The sequence below is a fragment of the Myotis myotis genome, unplaced genomic scaffold, assembly GCF_014108235.1.
Source record: "Myotis myotis isolate mMyoMyo1 unplaced genomic scaffold, mMyoMyo1.p scaffold_m19_p_2, whole genome shotgun sequence".
Classification (NCBI taxonomy): Eukaryota; Metazoa; Chordata; class Mammalia; order Chiroptera; family Vespertilionidae; genus Myotis; species Myotis myotis.
Window position 1 is genome coordinate 137,782,060 of NW_023416324.1, and position 24,844 is coordinate 137,806,903.

The following is a 24,844-nucleotide window of genomic DNA, read 5'->3' on the forward strand; positions in this document are numbered from 1 at the left end:
AAAATAGATACAAAGGCAGAGAAGCATCGGATAGACTGTCAAACTACAGTGGGAAGGCTGGGAAGGGTTAGCGGGGGAGGTAAGAGATCAACCACAGGACTTGTATGCATGCATACAAGCATAACCAATGGACGCAAGACACTGGGAGGGGGGTGAGGGCATGTGCTGAGGGGTAGGGGAAGCTGGGGGAAGGTCAATTGGAAAAAAAAAGGAGACATATGTACTACTATTTGTAATACTTTAAACAACAACAAAAAGATTTATGGATTTAGATGACACAAAGCTTTAAGTCTGATCACCCCAAATTGGGGGGGGGGGGGTGGAAAGCAAAAATTAAAAAGCATATATCTGTGGGGACAAAATAGAATTTCAAATATATCTTCCTAACTTCCTATTTTGGCCTTAAAATTCAATTCCTAGAACAACAGGTCACTCACTCACTTAGAAATATGTACAAGTAATCTAGTAATTTAAAAATAGCAATATGAAGGTCCAGACCAGCTGAATGATATTGCTCATGTAATTTACCCAGTGTGAACATTGCTGAAGTGTGCTAACTGTAGCAACTCTATAGCTCTCTTTGTTGGGGTCAGCATCACTGAGGGTCTCCATACTCTATGGAGAAAATTACAGGCCAATAGTGTACTCAGAATTTACACAAAAGAGAAATGAGAATAATAAGCCACTGAGCCCATATGACTTAGATGAGTGTGAATCTATGTCCAGGTCAGGAATAAAATCTATAAACCACTCATATTACTCTCCTTCCCTCTGACAATTCCAGACAATAAGACATAAGGGCAAGCCTTTGGATAGGTGGCAGGGAAGGCAGAGAGTTATGGGAAAGGTCTACTGGATCCTTAGGAGACCCCAGAAGAGAGATGGTCCTTTTTCTACCTCTGGGTGTTTCATATCTGTAACTGCAAAGAGCTAAACCATCAGTGTACAGGTGATTTAGAAACAAAACTAACCTCTAGGAACTGTTAAGGAAAACTGCTTTCCTTGAACTATAGCATTGGAAATAAGAGGAGAAATAAACTCCACTGAAAATCCTATATAATAAAAGCCTAATATGCTAAATGTCTGGTTGTCTGGTCATCCTTTCAACCAATCAAAGCGTAATATGCTACTGATATGCTAAGGCCACTCAACTGCTCACTATAATATGCAGTTATAGGGGGAAGATGCTCCAACTGGTAAGTTAGCTTGCTGCTGGTGTCCAGCCGCTTGGGACTGAGTGAGATGGGCCAGACACACCCTGGAGCCCTCCCGTGGTCCCTCCTCGGCCCTGATCGTGCACTGGTGGGGTCCCTCGCCTGGTCTGCACCCTCTCGCAATCCGGGACCCCTCAGGGGATCTCGGAGAGCCAGTTTTGGCCGGATCCTGTAGGGACCAGGCCAAGGGACCCCACTGGTGCACAAATTCATGCACTGGGCCTCTAGTTTATAATAACAAGCTATGCCACATGAGAATTTGCAATGCAAATTCATACGAACTAGGTGGTCCAAAAACAAAACAAAACAAAACAAAACAAAAACCCTCGGGCTAGAGATTTTGGTATCTGGCAAAAACAAATAAATGTAAATCCTCTCTAGAGGAAGCCACCTTCATTCAACTCGGGGTTCCAAGAATTCTCACATATGAAGTTCTAAGATGTATGACCTCCATAAAAAATTCAGCGCTGGCTGGTGCAGCTTAGTTGGGTGGAGTGTTGTCCAATGCATCGAAGGGTCATGGGTTCGATTCCAGATCAGGGCACATACCAGGGTTGCAGGTTCGATTCCCAGTCAGGGCGTATATGGAAGGCAACCAAACGATGTCTCTCTCTCTCTTTCCTTCTCCCTTTCTCTCTCTCTGGAGTCAATCTTTGGGTGAGGATTTAAAAAATATTTGAAAAACACACTAGAAAATAATGCACACTGAATGAAAGCCAGAGAAATGACAGTAGAATCAGGGCTGCTGATATTTACTAGTAAGTAACCCAGACAGAATGTAAAATGTATTTAATATGTTAAAAATTAAAAAGGGGGGGTGCTTAAAATGTAATAGAATATTAAAGGCCAAACAAATTAGAGAAAAAACAAATTAGAGAGAAAAAAAGAAACGTTTGGAAATGAAAAATATAATTGCAGATCAGCAATGAGAATTAGTTAACTGAAAGAAAAATCTGAAGAAATTATAAAATAGTCTGAAGAGCTAATAAGATGGAACAACTGGAAGAGTAGTTAAGGGATATGAAGAACAGAGTAAGAAGGTCTAACATGTGTCTGTTTAAAAGGTAAGGAGAGAAAAGATTTTCCACAAGTCACATTTGATGAGTTAATATTGGCTGAGATATTTCCAGAACTGAAAAGACACTGGTCCTCATATTCAGGGATCTCAATAAAACTCAGAAAGGATAAAAATAAGTCTATACTTAAATACCTAATAATGAAATTGCAGAATATCAAAGACAAAGGGAAAATCGTAAAAGCAGCTAGAGAGAAAAGGAATGACAATTAGACGAGTGACTGACTTTTTAACAGTAACATGGGAAGCCAGAAGTCAGTGGAATAACTTCAATGGCTGATGGAAAACAAGCATCAACCTAGAAGTCTATACTCAAAATTAAAATCTTCCCAAGAACAATGGCATAATATAAAAACATGTTCAAACAAATAAAAAGAGAGCATCTGCAAAGAGCTGACTTCCAGTAAAAGAACTTCAAAAGGATGAATTTAGATTAAAGAAAAGTGATCCCAGATGGAAGTCTGGAATAAAAAAAAGGATTGATGAGCAAAGGAAGTGGTAAACATACTGGTATACCTAAAGCAACACTGATTAAAAAATAATAGATGATGAGAGCATCTTGTAGAATGAATAAAGAACTACATAGGTGACAACAACAATATATATATTGGGAGGGTATGCTCAGTGTTAAGTATTCCAAAGTCCTTAAATTTTTTAGATGAGGATTAAAATTCTGATCGGTTTTAAAATTTGACAATTTAACGTGTGAGGAAGCTGGTTTTCTATTTTGCATAAAATGGGCTTGATGGGGAAATAACAAATCCCTAGAACTGTTCAGCACTGACTAATGAAACTGACTAATGACACCTAACGTATGTATATGCACCAACTTCTAGAAAGAAAGTTAAAAGTTCTCATTTGAGAGATAATTCAACATTATAAGAATTCAATATTACAAGGCTTTTGAAATACCAGTTGTGTAGTTTATGATGCAGGTTGGATATGTAATGACATAAATTTTAATAGGACTTCTCCTATAGAGAATGACCAATTGGCAAGCATGCAAGGCAATGGTACTAAATAATAACACAGAGTTAATATTAGAAGCTCAGACCTCTCTATTAAGTTTTTGTCCAGAATTGTCAACAAATGGCCAATCTTAATGACTTGAATTAATTACCAGCAATATGCAAATTTCCAATTGAAAAGAAATGCAATGATTGCACTGTTAATAAATAAAGTGAATAACTAGTTCATTAATGCCCCAAATTAGTTCTATAATTTACCTAATATTAATCAGGATTTTAGACTTACTCTTTTTGACAGTTCTAACCCCATTGTTTAATTAAGCCATTTTTGAATTTTCACATTTCCCAACAGAGACATGCAAACCCAGAAAATGTAGTGGCTGAGTCACCAATTTACTGTTGACGTTGGGGCTAATCCTTTAGCCTCTCTGAGCTCCAATGATCTCATCTAGGAGGGAACAAGAGGAGGCAACAAATAGAGATGTTTTCTAAGGCCTTTTTACACGCGAAAAAAATGTGATTTTATGAAACAATCATCCTTCATAATAAAACTCACAGCACATTTCTCAGTCTTAATATGTTCATTATTTTTCCCAGAGAAGTCATCTTTAGCCATCACACAGGGAACTGAAGCATTTAGTCTATGAGACAGTTTAATCAATCGTTGGTGGTGTTTAGAAGAAGTTGCCCAACTGAAGGAAAGGATTTTACAGTCATACTCCACCTTCACACCAAGCAGTAATTACTGTAAAGTAATGGGCAAAGCAGAAGTGGGGATAGGAAGGGAGATTTTAAAATGTCTCATAAAAATTATCTTAGAAGGAACCATTTCACTCCTATTTTTCTTTTCTTTTCTTTGTTAATTGCCACCTGAGGATATTTTTTCCATTGATTTTTAGAAAGAGTTGAAGGGAGGGGGAGTGGGGGGAGGGAGAGTGAGAGAGAAACATCGATGCGAGAGAGACATATTGATTAGTTGCCTCCCACATGCCCTGGGTGCCGGGAGCTGGTCCATCCTTGCTTATTTCAAGGGACCTGGCATATATGGCATACTGTTCTTAATATGTTTGCTCACTTCTTGGCACTATGTGTTTTAACCAAGGTCACCTCTCTGAGAAAGGTTGTTTCCCCAGGCAGGGATTTTCCCCTGAAGTTAGGGAGGGAATAAAACCCCTTACCTAAGTGCCAGGTGGGTAATTAATCACTTTAACTACGAACAATCATGCTTAAGCTACATAATCTTTACTCCCTGGAATGGAGATAAGAAACGCCCTAACCTTTGGAACAGAGATTGATAGGATTGGAATCAACTGGTATAAATACAAATGTAACAAGACAACAGGAGACAGAACCTAGACACAGAACCTACACGGAACCTATAGAGAGAACATGGCAAAAGATCCTGGACAGAAACTGGCTACAGAACCTAGAGACAGAACCTAGTGAGAGAACCTGGCTGAAGAACCTAGAGACAGAACCTGGCTACAGAACCTGGATAGAACATGGCAAGAGAACCTGACTAGAACCTGGTGACTGAACCTGGCTGGAGAACCTGGAGAACCTGGCTGGAGAACCTAGCGAGAGAACATGGACACAGAACCTGGCTGCAGATCCTAACCAGTACTTCGCTGGAGATCGTGACCAGAACTTGGCTAGAGATCCTGGCTAGGCTGCTGATCAACTGAACGCTGCCTCCGTGTCATTCCTTCTTCGCTGACTCCGTCCACACCTTTGGGGACCCTTGGACCTGCTGGGGTTGGACCCCGGCACCCGGGGATCAAGCCTGCAACCAAGGCATGTGCCCTTGACTGGAAATGAACCCTCAACCTTTCTGTCTGCAGGTTGATGCTCTAACCATTGAACAAAACTAAGGCTCACTCCTACTTTTCCTTACTTCGTCCTTGCTTTATTTCCTCAGGCCTTCTAGATCCATGTCAATTAGTTTACATGATTAAAAGTTAATTCTCATGCATTGCTATATTTGAGTTTCCAATGATAAAAGGAAACATATACTAAACATAACTTACCCATTTTTTATCCTTAGTTAGCCAAGTATTCCAGTTACATCCTAAACAGTACACTGACTTCCAACTAATAAAACCTGTTAAATTGTACTTTAAACCCAAAGGTCTTTTTTCACAAGTATTTACCCTGAAATCTAGCTCCATAACTACACAGAAAATTTGTCAGAGCGGTTTCCTTAAAATTGCATTACCTAAAACATATAAGGTGTACAAACTATTTGACAAGGCCCCTTTAAAAAATGGACTGGACAAAGCATTGAGAACAATCTGTACTGGCAAGGGACAAAAATGATCTAATAGGTCTTTTCCGTCTCTAATTTCTGTGATTTGAGGATTTTTTTAATCCTGCAGTAATACTTTCAAGTTCAACAATTTCTCAAAACTATTATTAGTTACCAAGGAAACACAAAATGTTTGCAGGAATAAATAAGCAAATGGACTGGACCTAAACAGCAGGCTTTTCCTGCTTTCCATTTAATAATTCTATGGTGGCGTCATATTATCAATTCTTCATTCTCTCCAAGTCATTTTGCTCACCTACTGGCAGCTCACTACAGTCACATAGCCAACTCATAGCATCCCATGTAAACCAAGACCAGAGGTCTCTAAACAGAAGATTGTCTCTTAAACACAGACATCCTTACTTTATTTAGTGAAGAACAAAAACCATGGCAATACCAGAGGGATAGTAAGCAGTGACTGACTTTGTGACTACCATTTTTAGGGGAAATATACAAATATGTGCTTTTAAATAACTCAATGTCTATAGAAACTCTATGAACATGGTTAAAATATATTTAATAAAGGTAAAAGACACATAATACACACATATGCCCACAGGATGAAAACAATTATACTTCACAAATGTTTAGAAAAAAACTAAAAAGAAATGGCAGTACATCAAATTGTTAATAGTTGGCAGTATTCAAATAGGAGGACTAGGTGCAAAATGTCTTCTAGTTTTCTACATTTTGCAAATTATCATGGCACTGAGCTAGTTTTAAATTAATTTTAAAGCCACAAAATAGTAATCATTTTAAAATTCACGAAGGGCTTTCCATTCCCTAGTATCATCACTGACACTGTTGCTAAAATCAGCCCAAGTGAGCTCTTAAGAGTATTGGTCCCTGTTCTAAAATCAAATTAGGTGGAGTATGAATAGGAAGAGTTGAAGAATCTCTAGAAACTTCAAGGACTATGGAGGCTTGGAAGGGGAGATTTGGGCTGAGATAAGTGAGAGGGTCTGTATGTAAATCCAAGTTCCCTACAGGCCATTAACTGCTGGTGAAGGGCTCTCAGTGCAGAGGAAGTGCTGTGCTGCCTGGGGAAATATTCTGTGTGGGCATTTATATGTACAGAGCTAGGCAGATGCCACCTGAGTAACAGAAAGAAGAGTGAAAGGAAGAGGTTAGTTAGAAAACTGCCCCTGGCATGGAGAGAAGGTGCTTTCACCCCTCAGACTTTCCTTCTGGCTCCCCATTTGAAAGTTGCCCACCTGTGTGCTCAGTCTCAGCCTTCCTCATAAACTGTGTGGCAACAGAGGAGAGGTCAGGTTTGCCTTAAATTCAGAGGCAAAGCTGTTTTGCAAGAAGGCTGCCAATGAGGTGTCGGAATGTTCCCTGAGATGAGTACCTTAGTGCCAAAAGCGCACACTCTGACCAATCAACTGCAGCCTAACAAAGCAGGACTACAGAATTCTGCCTCTTCCCATGCTGTCCTGGATCTGTCCCACTCTGTTCAGCTTCTCATACAGGACCATGCCCATTATAAGAATTGTTGTTTTTTCTTTGCATGTTATAGTGTTTCAACATATACTATAGAGATAAAGGAGCAAATGTGTCGCATTCAAAGTTAGCATTACTATCCCACATCCTGCAGCAGAGTTTTCAGGGAGCACACACATCACCCCTCAACTTATGAATGAACCCGTAATGAAAATTGTGGGCAGCTGAAAGAAAGGTTCAGTTAATTGTGAACACTGCTTCTCTGGCACTTATTTGGATGACTGGAAGACTTCCCCAGCACAAAAAGAAACAAAGGCAGGAAGACAGGACATGAAAGAAAATAAGAACAGTTACTTCACAAAGAGGAACTGGCTTTGACATGCTTAGTAACATGTTAATGGTATATTAAAAGTTAAATAACAAGGACATTGTGGACATTACTAATACTAGTTGCTGTGGTCACTGTAATAAGATAGCATTAGCTTGAACCATGGGAAACTGCTGATATTCAACTGTTTTTGACTATCTAACAAAAGTGACTTCACACAGTTCAATAGAATCAATACATCTTAGTTCCCAGTCTTGTGGCCTATAAACCCGTCTTAAACATTAGGAGGCAATTACGTTGGTAGGAAAATTCCTTTGCATTTTTTCCAAATAAAACTATTGCTGCTTTGAATCATACATCCAGATTACTAATTGAAGAAAGGACTTTAATCTGTAGATGTGCTTATTTGTGAGAAATTCCTGATTATAAAATAAGAAGACTCATATAACAATTGCACAGTAAAATTTTCCTTAAAAGGAAGTAAAATTTTCTCAGCCAAGACTGAGGCACAGTGTTCATAACTCTATTCTTTTCATAATAAATATATGTCAGAAGCCAAGAGAACAAAAATTACATCTCAAAGAGAATGTTGGTGAAAAGGCAGAAATAAATAAAAGTCTGCCGGTCAACTCATGTTGCCAATGGAGCACAATACCAAACACTGGCTAGAATTTGTGATATAAGACGCAGAGTGTTCTTGTGTCAAAGATCCCCCTACCTCAAGACCCTTGACTTTCATCTGCTGGAAAATTGTCATAACATTCTAACTTTACTAGTATTAGAACAAGACATGCTGCTAACACCCTCAAGAAAACTGTCTTAGTAAGTATACAGATCCAATGTGAACAATACTCCCTAAGGGCAGCTCTGGTGTGTGGCCTACAAAGAGGGTGAGTCTTGGTTTTCTTAGTTCAACATTCAGTCTAGAAAATAGAGATGTGTTGTGTAGATTAGATGGTGGAGTGCACGTAGAACACTAAATACAGTGATTGGCATGAATTTGAATTAAGAGCTCAACAAATGAGTTCATATTGGCTCCGGAAGAGAGTGGTCACGTACTGCAACCTCAGTTGGAACACTGAGTCATAACTGGGTCAGAGACCAGTACTTCAGGGAGTAACAGCACCAGGCAAGGCACATGAGGAGTAGGAGTCCTAATCCTCTTTTCTCTCACCTCAAAAGCCCTAGACAACTCTTGTATTCACTTAACTTCTCCTTTCTTCAGTTATCCCAGCTGAAGAAAAGGAGGAACTAATACTGACAAATTTTACAGGGGAAGTGGGATATATAAATACAAAGCATGAGTACAAAAATGTGAGAAATAAATAAAAGACAGTGTCAAATGTTAAGAAACTTCTGTACCCAGCAAAAGAAAAAAGGAGGCAAAAGAAGTTACAAATACTAGTTTAAAGTACAGGTACTTTATGTTACCAGTTTGAAGCCGAGATTCAGGTGTTTATGCTTCATGCAACTTTCATAACAGTAATTTCATCTTATGTGTAATAAATCAAATCTGGCATAAAAGTCCCAAAAAGGATGTTTAGTAAGCACAAAGCAAGCATACGAGACTAAAAAGATTCAAATGCACTTTACAAGTATAAGGCAGAGTAATAAAACCAACAGACCAACATATAAAAGGTTAATATAAAATTGCAAATCAAATATTAAATTCAGTTGAACAGCATGGTCCTTCACTTCTCTTACAGTAGTATATGTACAATAGTGTCAACAATAAAAAAAATGAAATTAAAAAACACACCAGTATATATGAAAAGCAGGGGTTAGTTTAAGTTAGGCTTCTCAGTAGACAGGTAGAGTGATCTAGAATTGTCTAAGTGAGCTGACAATTTAGCAATGATGATGCATTTATTTTTACACGCTGCATCTTTTTCCCACACCATTTTCACTAACTGTACATTCTCTGTAATCAGCCTATTTCACTCCACACTAAGAAAAAGAAACAAGCACACTATTTTAATTATTCTTGTTTGACAAAACATATGGAAACAATAGTTCTATAGACATATGTACATCATAATAGGAAGCAATCCTATCTTAATGTAATTTAAAAAGAGTTAAAGAGGCTCAAGTTATTAAAACTTCTCAATTAATTTGAAGCTTGCAAATAAGGCAGCCACATATCTATCTAATTTATTTAGCAGATTCACATAGCTGGCTAGTACTTTAGAGATTACTTCTCTTATTGTTGTGCAAAATTATTAGGAGGTTAAATCTCTTAATTCAGTAATATTTGGTCAGTTTCCTTTCTCTGATCATGTCTTTTTTATTTTGTTTTCTAGTAGAAAAGAACAAATGGATTAAAACTGGTTCTAAAGTTCTATTTTTATACTTTTTTGTTTTGGAAATACAGCAGCAAACATTTAATTTCTTTAATAAATACTTTCCCTGCCAAATACAAAGATTAGTTTTATCAACTTTCATTAAAACACAGGCAAGCAGAAATGAGGAACTAAGAGTTTCTTTCAGAAAAACACTGAAAAAATAAGATTTCATCTGGCCTTCCCATCATCACTTGAAGAATTGTTTGGTAGTTACATCATCAGGAAATAAAATACTATCCTCTGAGGACCCCAACTCTTTACAAAGAGGAAAGAGAAGGTTTGAAGTCTAACTCACCCCCAGAGATGTCTCAAAGCAAAAAAAGACTTCTGGCTTTCCTCTCCTGCCTCCCCCCAAGCAACCAAAAAACAAATGTACAAAAATGTATTTACAAAAGTTTAAATAGAATTACAGATGTGTTTGTAAAGTATGTGATTGTCTAACCACTAAACTGTACACTTGAAGCTAATACAAAATATTATTGAATATAAACTGTAATTAAAATAAAACAATAGTACTTTTAAAAGTACAGGATGTGTATTTAAGAATCCTAAGTAATAACAGGAGCTTTAGAGCCCCAGAGCAGAGGGAGGAAAGTACAAGCAGATCGACCATGACCCCCCATGACTTGGTTTGCCCGGGAGTAGGGCGCCAACGTCCCAGGCCCGCCGCCCATGCCTCTCTGCGGGGAGCCCGGGACCCAAGGTCGGTTCCCTAAGGTCTGGGCGTCGGAGGAGCCGGGCACGTTGCTGCGCCGCCACCACCGCGGTCTGCCTGTCACCGGCGCCCCCGCCGCCCGCGCCGCACACGCGGAGCGCCTTATAAGGCAGCGCAGTGACGTAACGCCCATAGGCCGGGCGCGCTCGGCGCCCAGCTCGCATTGTTCGGGCGACTCCCGGAGCGCGCACAGCCCGCTCGCAGCGCGGCGCAACTGCGGCCCCCGCCCGGCCCGGCGCAGGCAGCTCAGGTAAGCCCGGGAGAGCCGCTCTGCTCCAGCACGGGGCCCTACTGCCAGAGAGTCAGGTAGTCGGTAGGTAGCTTTTAAAGTTACCAGCATCATGAACTGCAGACAGGTTTCAAAAAGCGCATCCAATGAACTCTAGCTTCAGAACTTTTTCCAACTCCTACAAAATTTGAAAGTAAAAGTTTTCTTCGATGGAGGAAACAGATTTGGGATTTAATTTTAAATGTTGAGAGGTGGGGGACGACTATATATTACATAAGCTTTCCAAGTGAGCTACACATTGAATCCTGCCTGTATTAAGAAATCTTTGGGGATAGGGTGGAGGGAAGTATATTGTAATACAACAATGCTATCTCCTGATCTTCTCTCTCCTTGGACTAAAACTCCCTTTAAGAGCAGAGTGCGAAACATGGCCACATGGTAGTGGGTTTGTTAGTGAACCCCCACCCATGCCTTTTGTAAATCTACTATAAAAGACTACAAAACTCCTGTTAGGAATACATCCTGTAATTAAGAGAAAGTGAGTCTTTAAGTTAAAAAAAAATCTTACAAACGCCATTGTCTTAAAAGCATATGTCAATTTGCACAAGGAAGTAACAACCATCACCGTTTTAAGTTATAACTTTTACTGCAATTCCAATCAGTAGGTAAATGACAAACTGCACTGAAAATTAAAGATAAGCTGGCTATTCTAGAGTAATACTTTGGACAGTAATTTATGTAAAAAACTAATTTAAAAGACAAAGCCTATATAAGAATTTTGTTAATCAGTGGCATTTCAAACCATAATTAGTTACATCTAAACCCTGAACAGGCTACTGTGGTAAATGAACCTTTACAGTATGATAATTGAACACTTGGAAGGTGCTAAAAATCTACATATTTTACATTACTTTTTAGAATTACATTACTTTTTAGAATAAAGCAGCAGAGGAATTAAATTAAAACATGCTATGTCAAGTTTAAAACATTAGAAGATGAAAAACTGATTTATCACTCAGAACTGTATTTGGTCTGAACATATATTGTAAAAGAAAACTTAAGAAATTGTGACAGAATTATTTCTCATTTTAAATAGTCTCTGTTTTATTTATCATTAGAAACATAACATTTTTATTTGCTTAAAATTCAAGATATTATCTGTGTTCTAGCAATTCCTGTGTGAGTTTTCCAAAGTATATGACATTTTCCAAAGTATATGCCTACTATTTTTGCTTCATAGGATTTTGTTTTCTTTGCTAATTTTGTTTGGAGCAATGCAAGACTTTGGTTTTAGTATTCTAAAAGAAATATTATATGTTACTTGTTGTGAAGATAGGCTATATATAAACTGCAGGTTAGTACCAAGAAGTAGGATTTCCCTAGAACTATTATTTCAAATCTAGGGAAGCGTACAATAATGAGAAGAGAAAGGGGCCAACACCCAGGTCACTATGGAGAAGTACGGAATATGCCATAGAAAAAGTTGCTTATTTGATATAGGCTGTAATTGGAAACTGAAAAATTCCTGCCTTAGGAAAAAGGTATCCCACTCTTCTGCATCAAATAGAGGAGAAGGGAAACAGAAACCATCAATTACTGTTTCAGCTATACCCAAAGTACCATCTGTACCATAAACTATAGCTCAACTGCTGAAAATCATAACCTCTATCAAAGCTCTAAAAGCTGTTTCCCAGAGTCTGCATTTTATTTTTTTTAAATAGGCAAGCATCAATTTTGAAAAAAATTTTTAAATGACACACTTCAATACTGTTTCCCTTTTATTAACTTAAAAGCATGTTCAAGGAACAATCACTCATTAAGACCCCTTTTAAAAGTTAAACAAGATTTACTGTGGATATATAATGTCATAGTGGCTCTCCAAGTAAGCATTTCTTAGTCTTTGGGACAATCTATATGATAGAAAAGCTTTAGATAGAATGAATGTGAATTTTTACATTTTCAAATAAAGCATATATTAATTTTATGCTTAATTAAATTCATTTGCCCTTTTATAGTGATTATGATTAACTGGTAAGCCACTGGTATTTTTGTGATATTTTCCTAGTGCTGTGATGGAATCTATAGTAACAGCCAATATACAAACAAATCAAGCTTTGAGCTTCCTAATTTTCAAGTCCACTTGTAATTACCATTAGAGCTTGCTTTCTCAAACAGCTGTAAGTTTTGTTTTAGGTTTCTCTGCTACCCCTTCACCTTCGAAAAAAGAAAAAAAAAAAAGTGCCTTTGGTAATAAATGGATTTTGAGGTAAAATAAAATGTGGGAAGAATAAAATTCCATTAATTCTTCTTAAGTCATGTTCTGTCTATATCTAGTGCTTCAGAGCAAAGTGAATGCTTTTACAAGGTGAAGAAACAAAAAAACACAGCCTCCTATTTAAGGGAAAAAGGAAGGGGGCAGGAAGAGAACTGTTTACAAAAGACTGAATATTGTGGAGTAGTAATCAGAGGATGTAAAGAAATATTGGTTTCATCCTGCTGTAGAAACTGAAATCTGTTGTTCACATAGCCAGTCGTTATATTTAAAAAAATCTAACACATTTTACCTTTAATTTATATTTGACTATGAATATAGTTTTAAACCGATTGTTTACTTTTGTAAATTATGTTTAAATAAGGATTTAGAGATGAAGAGACACTCCATGTAGAGCCACCAGTATCACAAACTTTCAAAGAAATATTTCTATGACTGCTTCTGCCATCACTACAGTATTTCTGGGCCACCAAACCAATCCTTAAGCTTGATGTATGCTACAAAGACTTTTAGAACCTTCTCTGGCTGGTGGTCAGTTTCTACTTCAAATGTTAGATGCACTAATTAATTCCTAGTGGATTGTCACCAACACTGTTGTAAACACTCCTACATCCCTCTTTTTCTTAAAAACAGAGTTGAGATTCTCTCTCCCTGGACTTTTGCACTAACATTATTTCCGACTGGGAAAGAAAGCTGGGCAAGCAAAAGTGGGAAGGCCCTCCAAGGAAAGTCCCTTGGTTCTTTTTCAGCTATGGGGGAAGAACTCCCCTTTCATGACTGTTCTCTCAGATGCTTTTAGCAGATAAGACAGGACAGCAGCAATTTTAAATTGAGTCCAAGAAGAGATAATAATAACACATTAGTAGTGCTCTTTCTCCAGTCTAACTATCCTCACATCCCTATGCCCTACTGGTTCAAAAATAAGATTAAATCTTAAGATACAATTATTATTTTTTATAACAAGCTTGGGGAATAATGCATTTGTGTTTGGGGGGAAGTAGGGAGGTATGTAGAGGAATAGGTAAGTTAAGTGTATTATTGGGGCAGGTAAGGGTGTAAACAACATACACCCAACTCCTTGTTTCAGTTTATGATAACTACTGATTCTAGCCTAAACGACAGTTATTATCAGTAAAAGAGAGCATATATTAATTACATAAGAATAGCAAATAGGCAATTCCACAGATGTGAGTCTGAGAAATACCTTGATAGGTTCTTTTGTATGGACAAGGGGATGCCCCAGGCTATAGAGAGTGTATTCACACACGTGTACATACACAGGGGCAGGAAATGTTATAGCTATAAGAGGCCTTGGAGGCCATCTGATCCAAATGCCTCACCTTGCCGAAGAAGCTGAAGTCCACAGTATGACTTGCTTCAGAGACACACAGCTACTCAGAGGCAGAGGCAAGGCCCCTTGAATTTTGGGGCTACATCCTTTGGTTTCTCCTTAAATTAGTGTTAGGAAGAGAAGAAGACAGTAGCCCCAGAAGTCTCAACACTGTAAGTGTTAATTTGGATATAAAATCCATTTAAAAAGAGAAAGTCGAAGGTTCAGAGTTCTTGTTAATAAAAAAATATAGGCAGCAAGAAGGCAGAGGGAAAGGAAGGAGGTGAAATTAATACAGTTCAACCAGGATACAACAAGAAAAGAGGTGATAAAGAGAGGACAGAGAAAACAAATAATATATGCACTTAAAAGTTCTCTGGGTGGCAAAGTTCACTCTGCTTTGAAGGTGAGAGGTGACCTGGAAAGAGTGTGTGCTCTATAGTCAGACATTTATGTCTGAACCACTAACTTAACAAGTGACCTCTTCTCCACATCTTCCAACTAAGCATTTTGCACTCCCCAGACCTCCCCAATTAGCAGGTTTCCTTTCAAACTTCAAGTGACTCAGTACCTTAAGAACAACCTCCCCAAAACAGCAGGGGAAGTTATTAGTGAAGGCTGTAAACTTCTGGTGATACTTACCCTGCTTTACTTTCCTGCACATCAGTGTACTGCTAACATGACATCAAGTTACAAATTTATTGCTTATTTGTTTATTGTCTGTCTCCTGGATTATAAACTCCTTGAGGGTAAATTTCGCAACCAATTTATCCCTAACACATAGAAAAGTACCCTAGGTATATCAGTAGATGTGTCAAAAAGAGTATTGGATAAATGTACAAATAAATTAAAATCTAGAAGCTTCTTGGTAAGAAAAGTATTTCTAAAAACAGTGCGTTAAGAAGAGCCTCTTCTAGATTGTGTTTGGGAGCCCGAAACAAATCTCTGCCACTATCTGAAGTAACCATATAGAAGACTTACAAACACAAAAACCAGAAAACAAATTAGGCTCAGATGAAGTCACGACAGTGAAATCTGCTTTGTTCTGTACAGTATCTGTTGTGTAGGCAGACTAGGTGAGATGTTTCTCTGCTCACTCCCACCTCCACCTACCTTACCTTAACTTCCTCCCAAAATAATGTGAATAAAGGTGGTGAAAGAGTACCAAGTGAATCACTCTGGGACATGGAATGGGCTCTAAAAAACATGAAGGAGCAGAAAATAGTGGTTTTGTCTTTAATGAAGGGAAGACTCCTCTATTTTTCCCTAAACTCTGTGCCTCAGATGAAGGCCTGGAAGATGCAGACATTGGGTCTAAACAGTTTGTACTTAACAGTAACTAGAAATCTGCAGACTGCCTTTTCCCAATCATACACTTTGATTCCCAAGTTACTGGGGATAGTCCATTGCATCTGCCAGGTTTTATAGAAGCAAAAAAAGAAGTGATTTTCCTATGATTTTTCACAGTTAGTTAACTCCAATGTCAACCTATAAAGCCAGCCTAGAGCTTTTAACTCCTCAGAAGCAGCAAACCTTTACTGAGCATCTCCCAGGCATTGTGCTAAGCAGAAGGCAGGACAATAGACACAGCAGCTAAGTTCTCTACCCACCACACCATGTCACTAACCCAGCTACACCCACTAGCACTGACTAGCACTGTGTTGATGACAAGGACTAATAAGATCACCAGTGGCACTTGCACAAAGGCTTCAGTCATGGTCCAGGGTCCCTGCTCTTTCTTAATGGACTGATAAAGCAATGTAGATAAGACAAGTCAGCTGTACATAAAAATTAAGTAAGGATAAAAAGAGTGTGGGACTGTTTAAGACAATTCAACAGACTACTCCAAGCTTGCTTGCTTAGTGACACTAAATGGACATGGACAAATAGTGTTATTTCAATGGTAAGACTAAAGAGCAGGAATAAGGGCTCATAAATCAAAATTCTATTCTTCCTGGCTCTGCCATCCATCCACTGGTTAAGCTTCCTGTAGCCTTGGCTTCCAGAAACCTAAAAAAGGCAACAATGTCATCCACCATAAGTATCTCTCAATACTGGGAAAGACAGACTAGTGGGCAGTAACTGAGGGGGTTCTGATCAAGAAGAGCAAAACGCTATACAAAAATACAAGCTACTGATCTATCATTACCCACACAACTCAGCTAAGGAAAGTGGAAGGAATGGGAGGGGAAAAGTCCATACTTAAACACAGAGGAAATATTAACATAACTGTAGCTCTTAAGCCTGGAAGAACTCCAAACCATTTACCAAAAGCAGCCTCCAGGATGAGGTCAGCCTTCCAGGATTGGCTGCTCTGACAGGAGCAAAGCTGCCAGATTTATCTTATCTCATGGCCCACCAGTCTTGGAACAAAAGTTTAAAGGTGAACTAAGTTTCTCTCTTTAAAATTCCCCCCCCTTTTTTTTTCTAAGTGAATCAAAACAAAAACAAACCTCTGAGCAGAAATTCTAAGAGGAATGTAAAACATTCATCACATTTGGGCTGACAAGACTTAAGTGACTGCTGCTATTACATCTGAAGAAAAGAAAGAGCTGCTTGGCCTAGGAGCTTGGGGAGAGCATGAGAAAGATCCTAGTTCCTAGCTCTTTGCTCAAGACAAAGGGCTATGCAGTGAGATGCTATGTAAGTCCCTTAGCCTTAACTTGTTAGTCCATTAACTGGAATGGCAGAGGAGATAAATCACTGTGGAGTTTTATGAAAAAGTTATCATTTGCTGATAAAGGGATGATTATTCTTTAAAAATAATATCAATCTACTTATCAAAATGGTTAAAAACTCCTATTATTAAAATAAATACATTATACTTGAGGTTACATATTATCCTTTAGGTTTTCATACAACTGGAAATATCTGAGATATTTCAGATAAAGGTGATAACAACCTTGTCAAGTGATTTGGGGTTCCACTCATTTCCCCTAAAATTATCACAAGATTCTTCTTATGGTCCCATAAAATTCATTGAGTTGAGCAAAGATGCAAAGAATAACAGGCAGAGTTAAGATTCTCTGGCTGTATTTCCCCATCTAAACTTTATTTAAATTTGTCTCCAAGTGATTTCCTCATTTCACTGAATGGTTTCCTCTCCTAAGAAGTGACAGGAACAAAAGGAATAATTACTCTACTTCTCCTGCTCTAATAATAAGTAAATTCTGAAAATTTTACAGTCATTCAGCCTAAGAGGGGGTTATGCTACCCTAAGAAATGGTTCTTCTCAGCCCTCAATCATTTATTTGGTCATCAGGTATGTACTGAGCTCAAGCCCAAAGAGGGGACAGAGAAGTATCAAATCCTTCAAGGAGCTTACCGTTAGTTCAAGAGCAAAACAAATACACAAAAGCAAACTAGAAAATGGTATAAAACAATAGAGTATTTGTGTCAAAAAAAAAACTGTAAGGTCTGTGGCGACTCAGAAAGGGGGAATCAGTGAGGGTTAGACAAGTTAGGGAACATTCATGGAAAAGATGGGAATTGAAATGTAAATGGAGGCTATTGAATAGAGCATTCCAAAAAGGATGGCAGATTTCTTCCTAGGAAATGTACTATGAACAGGGAATATGAGGTAAAAAGAGAAAGGAGGCTTGCATCAGGATCTGAACACCCAAACTCTGATAATTAAATACATCATCTGTCTGTCAGAACAACCTCGACCTTCATAGAAAGGAAGGCACCTTAAATGTTTTCGATCCTTAAAGTGAAGATTAAATGTGATACAGCAGTTGGCACAGTGGCAGAACCAGAGCAGCCCCTCAGCAAATGGTACCTATGACACTGTAGTTATGCCAAGTCCCCACGAGGATAACGCTCATCCTCATATGGGGCTACAGGCTTCTGCCAGACGGAGGCACAAGGCGTTGCCTCAGGCCCGAAGAGGAGGTGCCTTACCGGATGCAGTCTGAAGAGTTCTGTTCTCTTATACCCAGCCATAAAGTGAAGTCAGAGATTAAGCTTGTTGGAGAAAATTCATGTCTCTCGTGCCTAACCTCTCTGAAAAAGCCACTGGGAAAAGCGAAGTTATCCTTTATCCTGACGTCCTTGCTAGAAGGGAATTCCTCCTATGAGAAACCCACAGGAGTGTTCCTAAATATGTCTTAGTCACCTGAGATAAAAAATAAGTTATCAAACCCTGGCATGCTTACCTAAGTGGTCAGAGCATTGGGTTGCAGGTTCAATTCTCAGTCAAGGGCACATACCTTGGTTGCAGATTTGATTCCCGGCCCCAGTAGGGGGCGCTTGTGGGAGGCAACCAATCCAAGTGTCTCTCTCTCATAGATGTTTCCCTCTCTCTCTCTCTCCCTCCTACCTCCCCTACTGAGTAAAGGACCAAAGAGAGCAAAGGATTAAAAAGCTAGCCTGGATGCCCTAACCAATTTGGCTCAGTGGATAGAGCATCAGCCTGTGGACTAAAGGGTCCCAGGTTCGATTCTGGTCAAGGGCATGTACCTTGGTTGTAGGCACATCCCCAGTGGGAGATGTGCAGGAGGCAGCTAATTGATGTTTCTCTCTCATCGATGTTTCTAACTCTCTGTCCCTCTCCCTTCCTCACTATAAAAAATCAATAAAATATAATAAATAAATAAATAAATAAATAAATAAATAATAAATATAAAAAGCTAGCCTGGAATCTCCCTGTTTGACCTTGAAAGTCTTACCATGCCTTCGAGGCACACATAAAAACAAATGGGTAAGACAAATCTTATAGCTTATATATCAGATCCTAGACACAGATAATAAAGATTCCCTTTTCAGAAACTAATAGGCTAAACACTTCTTCCAGGTGTTAATTTTTCAGTTTAATTGTACTTTCAATTTAGCATAACTTTTATAGCACACTTATAACCTTGACATATAAAGAACCAAAAATAAATCTGAATCACATGAAATTCCAGTTAGGGTTTCCATACAGTTATGAGACTTGACAAGTCATAAAAATCTCTTCTGGTGGAGCCCGGCCGGGTGGCTCAGTTGGTTGGAGCATCATCCCATACTACCAAAAAGGTTGCAGGTTTGATTTCCAGTCAGGGCACATACCTAGGCTGCAGGTTCAACCTCCAGTGGGGGTGCTGTGTCAATAAACGTATCTTAGGGTGAGGATTTAAAAAAAAAATCTCTTCTGATGGAAGGAAGCATACATTTTTGACATGAATTTGTATACAATGCTAACAGAAAGAAGGGAGGAAAGGACTTTAAAGCTTTGTTCTGTGGAAGTGAGATTTGAGGCTTATCAAAAACCTGTGTAAACCTTGGAGACGAAATTGTATTGCTTTCCCATGTTGCATCTGAAGTGACAGGCAGATGAGGCAATGTCACAGAGTTAAGTCAGCAGCAGATTTTGGTCTAATATTCCCTGTCCATTGGATGCATGGCTCTTCTGAAGGTAGCTTTTCTGTTGTTTTGAGACTTGGGGTTTTGCTTTTTTTCTAAAACGGTGTGAATGAGTGAACTTTAAAAGTGAAGTATAGTGAAGTCAGTACTTTTTCAAAAATACTTTTTTTCAACTACATAGCACAAACCTGAAATAGTTTGTCCTCCGTTAGAATTCAAATCACAGGATAAGATATGGTCAGGGCAAAATGGATGGGCATTCATATTACACATAATGAAGCACACTATAGCCTTTTCTCTAATTCTGCTATGAACAGAATTTCTCACAGAGATAAACATAACTAAATGGGTGAAACTCTTACTCAAGCACAAAACCAGCAGCAGAGCCAGGGCCAAGGGAAGTGGAATGTAAAGTCGTTGCTCTCACCCCTAGCAGGTCTACTGCTAACCACGGTAACATCTTGATGAAATTGCCCCTCACTACACATGCTTATTGTCTAGAACACATTCATCTTAAAAGAACCCAACTTAGAGGAGAGAAAAATAGGATCAAACTCTGTGTACATGGATTCTGTCTTCTCAGTGCTTGGAAGTGACAGAAAAGGAAAATGTAATGCAAATGCTCTGCACTGTCAATCAAGGGAACATTAAGGCTTAGATAACTGAAATAATTTTAAGTTTACAATTTACAGAGGACATGCAAAACACAGACCACAAGAAAAATGGTAATTTATATTCCAACAGATTCCAGAAGAAAAGCTGTCTGTAACTAAACTTTATCTATGGCCCAAACTCTAGCTCTCTATAACATCATGGAAGAAACAGAAACCAGTCATCCTCAGGAACTAGGAAAAGTGGGTAAGGGCATATGGAGGACACTCACTGTGATTCCTGATCTAACTGCTTAGTGGGAAGCCAAACCCAGCATCAGCCTCCACCCTCCAACTGCCCCCACCTCTACTTACTATTCAGTGCTATGAAATGCTCCTAGTTCTGTTGTCCCTTATTTACTGATTTACTATAGCTAAAATAAACAGGGGGGGAAAGAAAGTTCTCTAGGGATCAAAATGTTTCATATGTTACACTCTTTGGGCTCCTATCTACCCTATTTCTCATGGTAAACTGAATGACTTCAGTAGTCACAATAAAACCTAAGCCTTTGTTGTTGTGGTTTGTAAATTTCTGAAGTCGGAATTTCCCACTAACAAGTTAGGAAACCTTTGGTTTCCCAAGCATACCACATTAGCCGCTGCCTCTGTGCAGGCAGCAGCCACACTACAAGAAGGTGAAAGAAAACCAGTGAACTCATCCACTCTGGCACATGACTGCTTCCTCTTTTGGCCTTAAAGACTTACAGGAACTAGGGGTTTAAAAAAATTGGGAGGGGGGGGGGAGTTTCAATAAGATTTGGAAAGGGATATACTCTTTGTAGCTTTTCAAAAGGGAATGAATAAAAGAAAGAAAAGCAACCTACCAAGGAATAAGTATTAAGAGAAACGAATTATACTAATCCTCCAAAATACCCATTTGCAATATCTGATTGAAAACATTGTGATCTGGGAAGAGAAAAAAAAGACTAATGGAAATTAAAACCAGAAAATTCTGCAAGTACATCAGAATGTTCTTCTAAAGAATCCATTTCTGTTTTCCTTAATCCACTAAGATAGAAAATACAAAATGGATTTTAAATAATAAGAGAAAAACATGTAAATAGTCTTAGTAAGATAAAACAAATAGACATACACTTTTTTTTTTAAATATATTTTATTGATTTTTTACAGAGAGGAAGGGAGAGAGATAGAGAGTTAGAAACATCGATGAGAGAGAAACATTGATCAGCTGCCTCCTGCACATCTCCTACTGGGGATGTGCCCGCAACCCAGGCACATGCCCTTGACCGGAATCGAACCTGGGACCTTTCAGTCCGCAAGCCGACGCTCCATCCACTGAGCCAAACCGGTTTCGGCATAGACATACACTTTTAAGGGTATAGAACACTATGCCCTTGAAGTCTGTCTGAAAAAAAAGGCTGCCTGTTAAAAATATTTTCCGAGAACTTTAAGTTCCTTGAAATGTACTAGGGAAATGGTATTTATGACAAACCTACCTCCCCTAGGGAATATGAGATGTTATTACTGGCAAAGCCACAAATTTTTAAACCATCCAAAAATAATTATGAATTTATGCCAAATGACTAAACTGGCTTTATTATTACAATGATTAAGAGAATATTTGCTAATGTCTCATGATCAAGGCTCAAAGTAGCCATGAACCTACAGAAAATACTGTGACAAAACAGCGGATTGCAAGTGGTGGTGATTATCTGTGCTTTTGACAGGCAGAATATTACAACACAAATTCACGGGGGAGGATGATTTGCATGTGAGATATATGAGATAGGAGGTGTGGGTGTATGTCACGGTGAGAAACAGGGTTTGGAATAAATACTATATTGGCATTGTGGTTCTGCCAATTACTAGGCAGGACCTTTGCAAATTAACTTCTCTGAGCCTCAGTTGCTTATTTGTAAAATGAAGACAATAATACTTCCCTGCTATAACTGTTTCCAGGACTAGCATGCTATACATGGCATATAATAACTGCTCAATAAATGGTAATTCTGTTACAGATGATAAAGAAAAGAAACTATATACTATGTGTCTGTTGCTTATAGTTACTCCTAAAATGGGTCCTAGTTAAGAACTAGAATAGGTGTAGTTCAAAATTTAACCAATATTTCTTGAATACCAACTAAGTATCAGGCACTGTTCTTAAGTTAGAACTATAGCATTCATTGAATAAAACAGACCAATAATTGAAATTGACCAGTTATTGAGTAAAACACACACACACACACACACACACACACACACCTTGAATGAAGACACAGCCAATGATAAAATAAGTAAAATATAGTATGCCAGATGGTACTAGATGACATGAGGGAGAGAGTCCAGAAGCTGGCTGGGGAAGCAGCCAGTCCTAAAGCCACAGGCCATGTTGTGTTCAAAGAACAACATGGAAGCTAGTGTGACTGGAACAGAGTGAGCAAAGTAGGAGGGGCCAGAAAACTGATGAGGACAGAGTGCAGGAATGAACAAATGAACACTAAAAACATGGAATAGGAGAAAGAGGAAACTCTTCGGAGGTCAATACTCTTGTCTGGGCTTTCTGGCATGTAGCCTGGTTAAGTGCAAAGAACACATGCTTTGCAGTCAGTGAGTTTTTATTCTGGTTTGGTTATTTTTGCTGTTTGGTAATTATTTTACCACTCTAAATTTTAGGGTTTTGATACTAGCCTCATCTGTAAAATGGGGATAATAATTACGTAAGAATCAAGTAAAATCAAGTAGCACAGAGTAGACCCTCAGTACACTTGCTTCTTTCTCACTCCAAGCTAAACCCCTCACTACACAGCAGCTGGGAACTAGAGTCTGTGTTCCATTTCTAGGGCTATCGTAACAACAGCCTTGCATGTTATTTAATCTTCTTGGGCCTCAGTTTCTCAACTGAGAAATGAAGATGGTACACACAGACCTTATAAAGACAGATATATAACTAACAGTCAAAGTGCTGTTTTAAAATTATAATAAAAATAATGTTACTGTTAGTTTATCTTCATATCTAAAGTTTAAAACAGCAAAAGTATATGACTCCCATTCTTCTACCTTATTTGATAAAATATCCTATAAATTAAAAATTGTTTAGCATGGCCCTAGCTGATTTGGCTCAGTGGATAGAGTGTCAGCCTGTGGACCTAAGGGTCCCAAGTTTGATTCCAGTCAAGAGCCTATCTTGCCGAAAACGGTTTGGCTCAGTGGATAGAGCGTCGGCCTGCGGACTGAAAGGTCCCAGGTTCGATTCCGGTCAAGGGCATGTACCTGGGTTGCGGGCACATCCCCAGTAGGAGATGTGCAGGAGGCAGCTGATTGATGTTTCTCTCTCATCGATGTTTCTAACTCTCTATCTCTCTCCCTTCCTCTCTGTAAAAAAAATCAATAAAATATATTTTTTTTAAAAAAGAGCATATCTACACTGGGGGCGGGGGTGGGGGGTAGGGGAGGCCGAGGGAAGGTCAATGGGGAAAAAGAGGAGACATATGTACTATTTGTAATACCTTAAACAAGAAAATAAAATTTAAAAAAAAAAGAGCATATCCACGGGTTGCAGGCTCCATCTCCAGTAGGGGGCGTGCAGGAGGCAGCCAATCAAGGATTCTCTCTCATCACTGATGTTTCTCTCTTTTCCTCTCCCTTCCTCTCTGAAATCAAAATATATCTTAAAAAACTGTTTAGCATTAAGTTGTAAAGGTTTATTTAACAGTCGTCTATTTCCATTCCCCTTTTCTTGCCTTCACTTAAGAATACCTATCTAATGGAAAGATTTCCAAGAAAATGTTAAAATGCAAAAACTGAGATGAACAGTGTTTATTTTAGAATAAGCTATTTTTATATTAAAAGGGGAGAGAATAGGAATCTTTATATTTGCATGTTTACTCGTAAAGATACTCTGAAAGTACATATAAGAAACATTAATCAGTGGTTACAGATTGGGAGAGAATGGGCAGATGAAGAATGAGATGGGAGGAAGATACAGTATGCCTTTTATTTTTAAAAAATATATTTTTATTGATTTCAGAAAGAAAGTGGGAGGAAGACATAGAAACATCAATGATGAGAAAGAATCATTGATTGGCTGCCTGCTTCATGCCCCCTACTAGGGATCAAGCCCACAACCTGGGCATGTGCCATGACTGGGAATTGAACCATGACCTCCTGGTTCATATGTCTACGCTCAACCACTAGCCTCGCTGACCAGGCTACAGTATACCTTTTAATATCTATATTTTGAAATATATATTATATATTTAGGAATACTAATCTAAAATCTAAGAGTAAAATTCAAACTTGCTTGAAGGGTTAAAAATGAACAAAATAAACTTTGTATAATTACATAATTAATTATACAACAATATGAAAACTACAAATGACCTGTTTGTTGGACAATTTGGACATCCTTTAACCTATTACTTTGTATTTGTTTCTGAAATTCTCAAAAACATTATACAATATCCTCAATAGTCTTCAAATTTTTCACATTGTTCAAGCCCAACAGTAGCACATATAGAAAAAGACTATTCCCTCCAGATCTGTGCCAAATCAACTATCCCACCCCACCTCTGAGTCCCCAAGTAGACGTGTCTAGGAGTATCTGATCCTAGCAGAGAAAATGCACATTTATACTCAAGGGACAGACAGGGATAAGATGACCAGAACATCA

At 38.5% G+C, this 24,844-nt stretch overlaps 2 protein-coding genes across 5 annotated transcripts in view; one reads left to right on the forward strand and one right to left on the reverse strand.

The window, feature by feature from the left end:
- The window catches only part of CMSS1 (cms1 ribosomal small subunit homolog), a 413,449-nt gene that overhangs the window by 342,416 nt on the left and 46,189 nt on the right, over window positions 1-24,844 (reverse strand). The gene's annotated exons all lie outside the window — the stretch shown is intronic.
- The window catches only part of LOC118677273 (filamin A-interacting protein 1-like), a 35,121-nt gene continuing 20,818 nt past the window's right edge, over window positions 10,542-24,844 (forward strand). The window contains exon 1 of one of the 3 annotated variants that reach the window (XM_036352287.1): window positions 10,542-10,640. The gene's annotated coding sequence lies outside the window, so the exon portion shown is untranslated. Of the gene's footprint in view, window positions 10,641-10,686; window positions 10,704-23,762; window positions 24,389-24,844 lie in introns of those variants that run through there. The other 2 variants (XM_036352285.1, XM_036352284.1) reach the window with 2 other exon arrangements.